At 46.1% G+C, this 13,548-nt stretch overlaps 1 pseudogene; it reads right to left on the bottom strand.

Annotated features, from left to right (window-relative positions):
- The window catches only part of LOC139239975 (zinc finger protein 850-like), a 187,961-nt pseudogene that overhangs the window by 170,275 nt on the left and 4,138 nt on the right, over positions 1–13,548 (bottom strand).

Raw genomic sequence — 13,548 nt, 5'->3', positions numbered from 1 at the left:
GGCTGTGTGACATGATGACCTCCTTCCCCCTTATTTTCAAATACAAATCAAATCAAGACAAGACAAGACATGACTGACTGACTGATTGACTGAAGTTGTTTATATAAATATATATATATATAATTATTAATATAAACTTATATTTATTTACATACCCTACTTTTTAACTTTGACAATAAATGTACTTTTTCTGTTCTGCCTGCACTGGGCTCTATTGACCTCTTTCACAGCACACGCAACTGCTGTCAAATCCAACAGAAAGTCACTCGCGACTTTAAAAGATGGCCTTTGTTGCCCACATCTTCCATCGTGGCTTGTCATCCACCATGGGCTTACTGTGTTTGGGTATTTACTGACTGCACCACCTGATTTCCAGTGAAATTCATCCAGTCACACAGCCTTCGTTCAATCAAAAATGTATAGATTAAGAAACAAGTATTTATTTTTTTAATCAAATCAAATTCAATTTTTTGCAATAAAATTGTAAAATTATTTATTTTCTTATTATGATAAATATATAGATATTTTAAATTGTCTTTTTGTCTGGGTTGGTTTTAATTCCCTCCCTCCATCCTCCCTTCGTTCACCTGTGGCTTCAACAACTGTCCCAGCCACGACTGGTCCTGTGCCCCACTCTCACTCACGCGCGGCACAATTGCCTTCAAGAATGATAGAAATCACATTTTATTTTTTTAAATGCGATCTGTGTCAGTCAAGCGTCATTATACTACTTACTAATAGGGATGTGCTTGCTGTTCAGGATCATTCGGCGTCTGCTTAAACGGGATGGGTGTCAGTTCCGGTTCATAATTTGCCCCGTTATGACGTATTTTCTCCTAATCCGGATCATCCTGTATAGTTTTAAAAGGAGTGTGATTTCAGCTGCGATGACCGAATTGTTAAACTGTTGTGTTTCAAGCTACATTGACGTTGCCTGTGTCCGTGCACATCCATATCGCAGCGCATCTATTCATTACTCGAAATATGCTCATGTTTTCTACATCCATTCCTTGAAATAACCCTTGTCCCAAATTTGCTCTCAAGATTAAAAACAACCAATTTTGCGGCAATGCAGGGGCCGCGTTGCCTAATGGATAAGGCATCTGACTTCGATTATAACCACGATGTTATCAGAAAATTGCAGCATCGAGTCCTGCCGCGGTCAATTAACTCGCCGCGTGAAATTTTATATTCTTTGTTTTGATTCTGCTCAAAACCAACCATCTCGTACAGTCACTCACCTGATGTAAAGGAAGGCTGTTTGCTTTAAGAAGATAATGGCACATTTTCTTCACTGCCGATGTGGTTGCACGGGCAAAACAGGCAGTAAAGTCGACTTCCTTGCACATTATTTCTGTTTGGATGCAAAAAGTAGGGGATGGATGTCTGGCATTGCTATAAATAGGAGACGAGATGGCCGACAGATTCAGGCGATGGACTGCTGACCGAGGGTGCTCCCACCCTCGTCGTTATTGTGTTAAAAATTGACCCATCTGGTTTTTTGTCAATCACATTGAACCGCATTGCCAAATTCACCTTTTACTGACAAGGATGCATCACTTTGGTTATGTAATGTCTCAACTTAATAATATATTCATCAAAGGGAAATCATTAGCAGGACAATGGAGAGGGGGACTCATTAGATCGGTCTCTGAGAGTCAGCACAGGCACGATGGTCCGAATAGTAAACTACCGTCAGAATCTGAGAGCTATGTTACTCACTGTTTGGCGGCTCGTTGGTCTAGGGGTATGATTACCGCTTAAGGATTTTCATGATTGAAATACGAGATATCCCGGACGAGCCCTGCCAACTTTTAGTCAAAGCACGTCGCTGAAGAATTGTCTGATCACCTGGGCTCCGACATAGATGAAGGTGAAGCTGCTCAACACCTAGAAGAAGAGTATGGAATTTATATATCATCCACTGATACTTCCCCATGGAAGATGGAAGTAGACATGATAGGAGTTCCAGTTTCGATGGAGATCGAAACAGGGGCGAGCCAATCTTTGATGAGCCAGCCGACCTTTGAAAAACTTTGGATCAATCCCGCCAAACGAACAAAACTGTCTCCTGTCCAAGCGAAGCTGCTCAGCTACACCAAAGGCAAACCACAGTCACTGGCAGCGGGGATGTCCAGGTCTCCCATGGCGATGTGACCCCCTGTGGATTACTGCCATCGATGGTCCAACACTGCTGGGAAGAAGTTGGATGAAGCAGGTCCAAGTCAGTCGAAGTGATGACGGCCTCCGGGCTCCAGCAATCCACATCCCATTCAGTCCAGAACTTGGATCCATGGCTGCACCTAGAAATCCTGCCGTCCAGCTCTACTGCGTGGCGACAACTTCACAACACCATGGCGAGATCACCAGAACCAAACATCCAGACTTCACCTTCCGGGCCGTGGCAGAACTCCAAGCGAAGCAAATCGTTGGGAAAAGTGGATTCCCGGCGTCTGTGGCTGTACCTGAGAAGGAGCGATCACCACAGCCTAACTGGAGGAGAGCGAGAAGATGGCGGCCGCACTACGACTCGAAGAACCTAAAATCTAAATGGCCACGATCAGACCACGAGGGGCAGCATTGGAGGAGCGACACGTGGCAACGAGCGGCGAAGTGAATTGGAAGGCCCCCTTAAAGGAGACCGGTAACCGAAATAATTTAAATGGACAGTTCCACTGTAAAGATGACAAGGACTTTAAAGTTAAAAATGCAGTTATCAAATGCAGGTATGAAAATGTAACGTTGAATTATGATGCTGGAGTAACTGATGGGAAAATGTAATGAATGCTTGTGTAAGTGATGTTGAGAACAAGTTTGTAAAGTTTATTGATGATGATAGAAATTTAAAAATGCCAAATGCAACCATGTATGGAGAGACCAAGATACAAGAAATTGATGTAAATGCTGTAAGTGACAATGTAAAGAGAGAAAGCAGTGTAGATTGGACTCTGTATGATTGGAGCCAATGTGTCATGTGTACAAGAAGTATACTGTTAAAGGACACCGGGTTCAACAGGGACAATGTTTATGCCAGAGGAATCCCCCAGTGGGAGAACCCCAGGTCCAGCGGGCTACCTGACCATGTAGCCTGTACTTTTGGGACAAATGTGTTGCCCCAGGAAGGGCTCACACACACACACAGTGGGTACAGACCCACTGCAGGGACAGGGACAGCGGTCAATGGGCAGCACAGCCATCAATACTGGCAACCTGCCCCAGATCGGCCCTACACCCCCTGGCCAGCAGGGCCAACACCAGGAGCGAGAGGCCAGTACCCTCCACCTTTCCTGCCAGACCCTGGAATGACCACCACCATCACTATCTATCATCATCGCCAGTCCCTCGAATCCAGGATGACTTGCTTCCACGTTAAAAAGTTCACAGGTGTTTCATTAAAGCACCTAAAATTCCAGATTCGAACTAAACATTGAAATGTGGACGATGCCTGTGCGTGGATTTTTTTTAACGTGTGGTGGCCCTTGCACAAAAGTCACCACACGGGCTTGACAGATGTAGGTCTTCGCACAGTGGCAAGGGATAACGAAGACTAACTGGAGACCAGCTCTGCTGCACGGACCTAGTGCGCACACAAATAACAGTGTGGACTAGCCCGTGCTGCCCCTGGGCCCTCGCCTCTTCTGGGCCCTAAACTCGTGCCTCTCCTGGGCCCCGATCATGTCCCACTGCAATCTCTCTCCGCTCCTTCGCCCCGACCTCGCCGGTCCTGCAGTAACTGCCAATGCTCCAATCAACGACCTGGACATTGGTGACGTCACCCTGCACTCAGCCTGCTGGGCCAGGCCTCCACACTGCTCCTTCCACTCCCCGGCCTGGTCCGCTGGTGCTCTCAGGCCGAGGGCCACTCAGCCTACTGGGCCAGGTCTCCACGCTGCTATTTCCACTCCCTGGCCTGCTCCGATGGTGCTCTCAGGCCGACGGCCGTGCAGACTGCTGGGCCAGGCCGCCACGCTGCTCCTTCCGCTCCCCGGCCTACTCCGATGGTACTTGCAGGCTGCGGGCCGCTCAGCCTGCATTAATGCATTACAGTCCGCACAACATGCACCCTTGCTGCTTATCCCTGCCCACCACCACACAATTACCCACTCTACCGAGTATGTACCCTACCCACTGCTGCACTGGCAGCCCCACTGAGAGATCCCACAAAAGTGACACCCACATGGTCTGTGCGTGAGGGGGGAAATGTATGAGGCCAGCTTCATGCACAGGAATCACATCTGGCACCAACACAGCCCTCACCAAAAGCTCCCACAGCCCACTACTGATCACGTCCACAGGCCATGGCAATAAGGACTTGAAAAATGCTTAGTGGGGAGTATTGTTATGTATGCATGCCTACAATGTTATGATGTACTGTAACACTGAATATATGAGGCCAGCCTCATGCACAGCGATCATACCTGGCACCCACACAACCATCACCAAAATCTCCCACAGCCTATGACTGATCACGTCACCACCTTCACCCTGGACAGACCTTACCTGTACACCAGAGGGTGCTGCTGCTGGAGACCTAAGGGTCACCTGCACACTGCAGGTAACCCAGTATAAAAGGGAACTCACCTCTTGGTGTCCTCACTCTATGAGCTGCAATAAACGAATACAGTCTTCACAGTTTAAGTACCATACTCCTGCCTCGTGGAATCATTAAAAGAGTGACTACATACAATACAGACCAACGCTCTTTCCTCCTTGCTCCTTCTAAATTCACATCACATTCATGCCACGTAAAACTGTTTGTAGCAAATGGCATTTTTATTGAGACAATGAAAGACATGTCCGCACAACCACGGTATTAAGTGCGGGTAGGCATTCACTGAAATCTATTTCTGCCTGTCCTTTTCTCTGGGGTTTGTTCACTCTCGGTGCTGGGTGAACATTTCATTTGATGCATTTGTCCTGAACTGAAGCCATTTGCCCATCTCTGGGGGACAGAAGCGTTCTGTCTAACCGTTCCTGCTTATGACCATGAACGGGAACAGGCCGCCAGTTCATCGTTTATCAGCAGACCAAGAAATAGAAATAAACAGAAACATGTGCCTCACCGCCACAGCGGCAAAGAAGCAATGTAAGGTATTCCAAATAATTCGCAATCCTTGGGATTCTGTATGGATTTGTTTCATTATAAATATTGGATGAAAAGTTATAAAAAACCGGAATAAATTATGAACAGCATTCCAACAGTGACCAAACCCGCTATCTTGGCGTTAATAGCCCCATGCTCAAACCAACTGAGCTAACATTCCACACCATGTAACGAATTTCCGGTACACACTGGCTGATAGATTTACTGCACAAACATTGAACGCGTACACATTGTTCACTGTTCATATACAAAACTGGGTAGAGTGTAAATAGAAAGTAACAGAAAAAGAGCGCTGAATCCAACAGAATTCATTTTGAAAATTATCGCACAACCGCTGAACAGCCTGTCCCTCAAGCATTGTCCACATATAAAACCAGCCTCTCCCCTTAAATTTTAAGAGAACACAAAATAACCAGAAATTGCTGAAACCCAAGATGTGGGTCCTGCCAGGGACTTTAGGACTTCAGCCTAACGCTCTCCCAACTGAGCTTTTTCGATCGGAAAGCAAATGAAGCAAAACTTTCTCACACTTTTTTGAAAGAAAACCTAACCCCGGGAGGAATTGCCCCGCCCACTCAGGCCTCACTTGGGGGCAATGGATCCCAAACTGTGCTCGGAGCTCAGGTTGTGTTAATGTAATGTATAATGATAATGAAAATCTTAACGTTCAGGTTAAGTTATCATTGCCCACGGCCCAGGCAGTCTCTGACACGTTGCTAAGTTCAAAATGTGTATTTTTGCACACTGGCAATGAAGTGTCGTGCTATGAGCAGCTCGGATTGTTAGGGTGATGCCGAGCCAGAACGTACATGGAAGCCTAATGATAATTGTGATTGTTCTCACACTGCAGTTAAATGTTGGCTAAACAGTAATTCTAGTTCCATATGTTATTTAATGTTCTGCTGAAATGTTCATAAAGATGCAAAGCTCACCAGGCTACATCTCACAGTTTTGAAGACACAGTGAAATATGCTGGTGTGTTTATTCAAATTTCAGAATATACAATTTGATTAAAATTCCCCGTTCTTTTGAAGACACTGATGGGTTGTGTAAGGGACATGGGTCGAAGTCAAACTGAGCCGCACTGAATGCGAGCCAAGGTGAAATTACAACAGGTTCAGCCCTTAGCAAAGAGATGCTGAAGAGAGATAAGAGTCGTGAAACAAGGAGAGAGTTAACGATACTGATGTTGAATCTTCTTTAGATCAAACAATCCATGAATTCTCTGCTGGGGAATTCAGATCTGGGACATCGCCTGCTAAACTTAAACATAGACATACAGTGAGTCAATGTGCAATACAGGAAGGTCCAGGCCAAATGAATATCTTAATGTTCAGGATAAGCCCATGGCCCAGGCATTCTCTAATTACAGTGTTGCACAAGTTACTAAGATTACAATGTTGAATGTTTCCACACTGGCAATGCATTGATTAATAGCGGTGCTGTGATAAGCGAGGGTGATGTGGCGCAAAAAGGTACATGGAAGACTAATGATAGCCATGATTAGAAAAATTTACAGCGTAGATCAGCAATTCTAGTTCCATTTGTTGAGAGAGATCTAGTCATTTACTGCTGACTTTGAAAAAGCAAGCACAGAAGTATTTTGAATCGTTGCAACGAATGATGCGGTGCTGAAGGTTGGGGCAGCAGCACTGTGGTGAGCTGCAAATTTATTATTGAAATGGAGAAATATTACAAAATGCTGCAATAAAGAGGGATCTAGGGGTCCTTGTGCATGAAACACAAAAAGTTAGTATGCAAGTATAGCAAATAATTATGAATGCAAATAAATGTTGGCTTTTATTGCAAAGGAAATGGAGCGTAAAAGCAGGGAAGTCCTGCTATGATTGTACAGAGTATTGGCGAGACCACACCTGGAGCACTGCTTGCAATTTTGATCTCCTTATTTAAGGCGGGATATACTTGCATTGGAGACAGTTCAGAGAATCTTCACTCGTTTAATTTCTGAGATGAATGGGTTGACTTATGAAGATAGGTTGAGCAGGTTGGGCCCTATACTCATTGGAGTTTAGAAGAATAAGAGATTAACTTATTGAAATATATGATGCTGAGGGGGCGCGACACGATAGATGCAGCGACGATGTTTCCACTCGTGGGGGAATCTAGAACTAGGGGCATAGTTTCAGAATAAGGGGTAGCCGATTTAGAACTGTGATGAGGAGAATTTTCTTCTCTCGAAATGTCTTAAATTTTTGGATTCTCTACCGCAGAGAGCTGTGGACTCTGGGTCATTGAATATATTTGAGGTGGAGATAGAAAGATTTTTGAGCGACAATGGCATGAAGGCTTATGGAGAGTGTGCGGGGAAGTGGAGCTATGCCCGAGGTCAGATCCGCCATGATCTTATTAAATGGCAGAGTAGGTTTGAGTTGCCGATGGCCTACTCCTGCTCCTATTTCTTATGTTGTTTAAAGTGTGATGTATAGATGCAAACATAATCAGCATAATATTTTTATCTGACCATTTTTCCATTGATTAATTTGTCAAATATCCCGAATATTAAACTCTAGCCCAGTTATAGTGGCAAGCAGTATCAGCAGAAAGAAAGCCCAACTGTCAGAATGGACGCTATTCAGCCTGGGACAGCAGCAGAATCCAAAACCTGCAGTCAGTTGTGAACTCGCTGGTGTCTCAGCAGGCTGGATGATTAAGTGTATCCCTTCCCACACTCGGAGCAGATGAATGGCCTCTCCCCAGTGTGAACTTGCTGGTGTGTCAGCAGGTTGGATAACTCTGTGAATCCCTTCACACACACAGAGCAGGTGAACGGCCTCTCCCCAGTGTGAATTCGCTGGTGTCTCAGCAGGATCGATGATGTAGTGAATCCCTTCCCACACTCGAAGCAGATATACGGCCTCACCCCTGTGTGAATTCGCTGGTGTGTCAGCAGGGTCAATGATTGAGTGAATCCCTTCTCACACTCGGAGCAGGTGAACAGCCTCTCCCCAGTGTGAACTCGCTGGTGTGTCACCAGCTCGGATGATGTAGTGAATCCCTTCCCACATTCAGAGCAGGTGAACGGCCTCTCCCCAGTGAGAAATCGCTGGTGTGTCAGCAGCTCGGATGAAGCAGTGAATCTCTTCTCACATTCAGAGCAGGTAAATGGCCTCTCCCCAGTGTGAAATCGCAGGTGTCTCAGGAGGATCGATGATGTAGTGAATCTCTTACCACAGTTGGAGAAGGTGAACGTCCTCTCCCTAGTGTGACTGCGCCGATTAATTTCCAGATTGGACGGGTAATTGAATCCATTCCCACAGTCCCCACATTCCCACGGTTTCTCAGTGGTGCGGATGTCCTCGTGTCTCTCCAGGTGGGACGATCACTTGAAGCCTGGTCCACACACAGAACACGTGTACATTTTCTCCCTGCTGTCAATGGTGCAATGTTTGTTTCAGGCTGTGTAACTGGTTAAAGCTCGTTCCACAGTCAGTGAACTGGAACACTCTCACTCGGGTGTGTGTGTCTCGGTAGTTTTCCAGTATCACTAATGTTTGAAATCTGTTCCCACAGATAGAACAGACAAGCTTCTTTCCTTCCACATTCCAACACCGATGATATTCTTATCGTGAGGAGTCGAGTGATTCTGTCAGATCTTGACGTGTTGGTTGGTTTGAGTTTCCCGTCTGCAAATCCTGCTCATTGAATACTCTGGAAAAGGAGTCTACATAATTATTACTGCAAGTACAGCACAGAAATTCAGAACCGACAATTCTAGATCCTATGGAACATTTTTTGCTCCCTTGTTCGTCCCAAAGCAATAAATCCCCGCCCCATACACTTCACTCTGCCTGTCTTGAAATTCAAACATATCGCACGTTTGAAGGCAGCTTGTCCTCCGCTCCCAATTATCATCATCAACTCTGGCTGGGTTCATTTCTACACTCACTGGTTCCCCTCGCTCTCCTCCCCTGAAGGTGCTGACTGACTGGGTTCAGTTCTACACTCACTGGTTCCCCTCTCATTAAGATGCTGACTCTGGCTGGGTTCAATTCTACACTCACTGGTTCCCCTCCCCTGAAGGTCTGACTCTGGCTGGGTTCAGTTCTACACTCACTGGTTCCGCTCCCCTAAAGGTGCTGAATCTGGCTGGGTTCATAGACACAGAGAAAATAGGTGCAGGAGTAGGGCATTTGGCCCATCGATCCTGCACCACCATTCAATAAGATCATGGCTGACCCCGACCCCGATCGAGACTTGCTTTGAAATAAAAGCTTGCTTTGTTTAAGGCAGAAACGGTATTCGACAGTAATTTCGCTGAACCAGATTGAGGGAAAAGAATCCATTTTTATCAATGTCTTCACAAGATCCTACAAATCCCCTGGGAGGACAGACGCGCCAACATTAGCGTCGTTGACCAGGCCAACATACCCAGCTTTGAAGCAAAGACCAGACTTGATCAGCTCTGCTGGGAAGGATACATTGTTTGCCAGATACGAGACTCCCAAAGCAAGTGGTCTGCTCGGAACTCCTTCTCGACAAATGAGCCAAAGGTGGGCAGAGGAAACGTTACAAGGACACTCACAAAGCCTCCCCGATAAAGTGCAAAATCCCCACCGACACCTGGGAGTCCCTGGCCAAAGACTGCCCTAAGTGGAGGAAGTGTATCCGGGAGGGAGCTGAGCACCTCGAGTCTCACCGCCGAGAGCATGCAGATATCAAGCGCAGGCAGTGGAAGGAGTGTGCGGCAAACCAGTCCCACACATCATTTCCCTCAATGACGGTCTGTCCCACCTGTGACAGGGTCTGTGGCTCTCATATTGGAGTGTTCAGCTACCTAAGGACTCATTTTTAGAGTAGAAGCAAGTCTTTATCGATTCTGAGGGACTGCCTATGATGAGGAGGCCAGCATCGCGAGAGCGAGCGGCACAGGAGGAAAAATGATGGTGGTAGCGAGTGGGAGCAGCGGTAGATCTGAGGAGGTCAACATCACAAGAGCAGGCGGCGCAGGAGGATAAAGGGCGGTGGCAGCGAGTGGGAGCGGTGGCGAATCGGAGGAGGCCAGCATCGCAAGAGCGAGGAATGCAGGAGGACAAAGGGCGGATGCAGCGAGTGGGAGCAGTGGTAGATCGGAGGAGGCCAGCATCGCGAGAGCGGGCGGTGCAGGAGAATAAAGGGTGGTGGCAGCGAGTGGGAGCGGTGGCGGATCGGAGGAAGTTAGCTGGTGCAGCGGCAGAAGGTAAACAAAGAAGCAAAAAGAAATCGAAGTGTGACGTCACAGTCAAGCGGGTAAGTGATTGGCTGGTTGACTGGTGAGTATTTAATCTTTCTTTTGCTTTTTATATCCTATAGCAGTAAGAAACCTTGTCATTTTTGTCAAATTAAATTAATTCAGAGGTTAAGTCACAGCAGGAGAGCCCAGACCTGTGTCATGCTCCTCCTGTTCTATGTGGACGTTTCCAGTGTCCCTAACTACTATGTGTGCAGGAAGAGTATCCAGCTTCAGCTCCTGACAGAACGCATTGCAGCACTGAAGCTGCAAATGGATTCACTCTGGAGCATCCGCGATGCTGAGGATGTCATGAATAGCATGTTTAGTGAGTTGGTCACACCGCAGGTAAAGGTTACTCAGGCAGATAGGGAATGGGTGACCATCAGGCAGAGCAATGGAAGGAAGGAAGTGCAGGGGTCCCCTGTGGTAATCTCCCTCCAAAACAGATATACCGTATTGGCTCCGGTTGGGGACGATGGCTCATCAGGGGAGTGCAGCAGCAGCCAAGTTCATGGCACCATGGGTGGCTGTGCTGCACAGGAGGGCAGGAAAAAGAGTGGGAGAGCTATAGTGGTAGGGGATTCAATTGTAAGGGGAAGAGATTGGCGTTTCTGCGGCTGCAACCGAGACTCCAGGATGGTATATTGCCTCCTTGGTGCAAGGGTCAAGGATGTCTCAGAGCGGCTTCAGGGCATTTTGGAGGGGGAGGGAGAACAGCCAGTTGTCGTGGTGCATATAGGTACCAACGATAAAGCTAAAGAATGGGATGAGGTCCTACAAGATGAATTTAGGGAGCTAGGAGTTAAATTAAAAAGTAGGACCTCAAAGGTAGTAATCTCAGGATTGCTACAAGTGCCACGTGTTAGTCAGAGTAGAAATAGCAGGAAAGTTAAGAAGAATACGTGGCTTGAGGAATGGTACAAGAGGGAGGGGTTCAATTTTTCCTGGTACATTGGAACCGGTTCTGGGGGAAGTAGGACCAGTACAAACCAGACATTCTGCACCTGGGCAGGACTGGAACCAATGTCCTAAGGGGAATGTTTGCTCGTGCTATTGGGGAGGTTTTAAACTAATATGGCAGGGGGATGGGAATCTATTAAGGGAGACAGATGGAAGAAAAATGGGGACAGAAGCAAAAGGTAAAAAGGAGATAAGGAAAGAAGTTGGCCAGATAAATCAAAGGTAAAAATCATAAAAGGCCACATTAGAACATAATTCTAAAAGGAAAAAGAGTGTTAAAAAATCAAGCCTGAAGGCTCTGTGTCTCAATGCGAGGAACATTCATAAAAAGGTAGATCAATTTACTGCGCAGATAGCTGTTAACGGATATATTGCAAATGGGATTACTGAGACACAGCTCGAAGGCGACCAAGACTGTGAGCTCAACATCCAGGGTTAATCAATATTCAGGAAGGATAGACAGAAAGGAACAGGAGGTGGGGTACCGTTGCTGGTTAAAGAGGGGACTAATGCAACAGTAAGGAAGGACATTAGCTTGGACGTTGAAACTGTATGGGTAGAGCTGCGGAACACCAAAGTGCAGAAAACGCAATTGGGATTTGTGCATAGACCACCACTGTAGTAGTGAGGTTGGGGATGGCATCAACCAAGAAATTAGGGATGTGTGCAATAAAGGTACAGCAGTTATCATGAGTGACTTTAATCTACATATAGATTGGGCTAACCAAACTTGTTGCAACACGGTGGATTTTTTGGAGTGTATAAGGGATGGTTTTCTGGACCAACATGTCGACGAATGCACTAGAGAGCCGGCCATTCTAGACTGGGTCTTGTGTAATGAGAGAGAAATATGAGCAATCTTGTTATGCGAGGCCCCTTGGGCAAGAATGACCATAATATGGTAGAATTCTTCATTAAGATGGAGAGTGACACAGTTAATTCAGAGACTAGGGTCCCGAACTTAAAGAAAGGTAACTTCGATGGTATGAGACGTGAATTGGCTAGGATAGACTGGAAAATGATACTTAAAGGGTTGACGGTAGATAAGCAATGGTAGGCATTAAATGATCGCCTGGATGAATTTCAACAATTGTACATCTCTGTCTGGCGTAAAAATAAAACGGTGAAGTTGGTTCAACTGTCATGAACAAGGCAAATTAGGGATAGTGTTAAATCCAAGGAAGAGGCATATAAAGTGGCCAGAAAAAGCAGCAAACCTGAGGACTGGGAGAAATTTAGAATTCAGTAGAGGAGGACAAAGGGCTTAATTAGGAGGGGGAAAATCGTGTATGAGAGTAAGCTTGCAGAGTACATAAAAACGGATTGCAAACGCTTCTATAGGTCCCTCGCAGCCAGAATCAGGTGAATTTATAATGGAGATCAATGAAATGGCAGACCAATTGAACAAATACTTCGGTTCTTTCTTCACTAAGGAAGACACAAATAACCTTCAGGAAATACTATGGGACCTAGGGTCTAGCAAGAAGGAGGAACTGAAGGAAATCCTTATTAGTCTGGGAATTGAGTGAGGGAAATTGGTGGGATTGAAGGCTGATAAATCCCCAGGGCCTGATAGTGTGCATGTCAGAGTACTTAAGGAAGTGGCTCTAGAAATAGTGGATGTACTAGTGGTCATTTTTCAACATTCTATAGACTCGGAATCAGTTCCTATGGATTGGAGTGTAGCGAATGTAACCCCACTTTTTAAAAAAGGTGGGAGAGAAAGCCGGTAATTTTGGACCGATTAGCCTGACAGCGGCAGTGGGGAAAATGTTGGAATCAATTATAAAAGACTTAATAGCAGCGCATTTGGAAAGCAGTGACAGGATCGGTCCAAGTCAGCATGGAAATCAAGCATGACAAACCTTCTAGAAGTTTTTGAGGATGTAACGAGTAGAGTGGACAAGGGAGAACCAGTGGATGTGGTGTATTTGGTCTTTCAAAAGGCTTTTGACAAGGTCCCACACAAGCGATTAGTGTGCAAAATTAAAGCACATGGTATTGGGGGTAATGTATTGACGTGGATAGAGAACTATTAGGCAGACAGGAAGCAAAGAGTAGGACTAAACGGGTCCTTTTCAGAATGGCAGGCAGTGACTAGTGGGGTGCCACAAAGTTTAGTGCTGGGACCCCATTTATTTACAATATACATTAATGATTTGGACGAAGGAATTGAATGTAATATTTCCAAGTTTGTTGATGACACTAAGCTGGGTCGCAGTGTGTGCTGTGAGGAGGATGCTAAGAGGCTGCA

This window comes from Pristiophorus japonicus, chromosome 29 (genome assembly GCF_044704955.1).
Source record: "Pristiophorus japonicus isolate sPriJap1 chromosome 29, sPriJap1.hap1, whole genome shotgun sequence".
NCBI classification, from domain to species: domain Eukaryota; kingdom Metazoa; phylum Chordata; class Chondrichthyes; family Pristiophoridae; genus Pristiophorus; species Pristiophorus japonicus.
The sequence above is the reverse complement of the archived record's forward strand: the minus strand, read 5'-3'. Positions and strand labels throughout refer to the sequence as shown.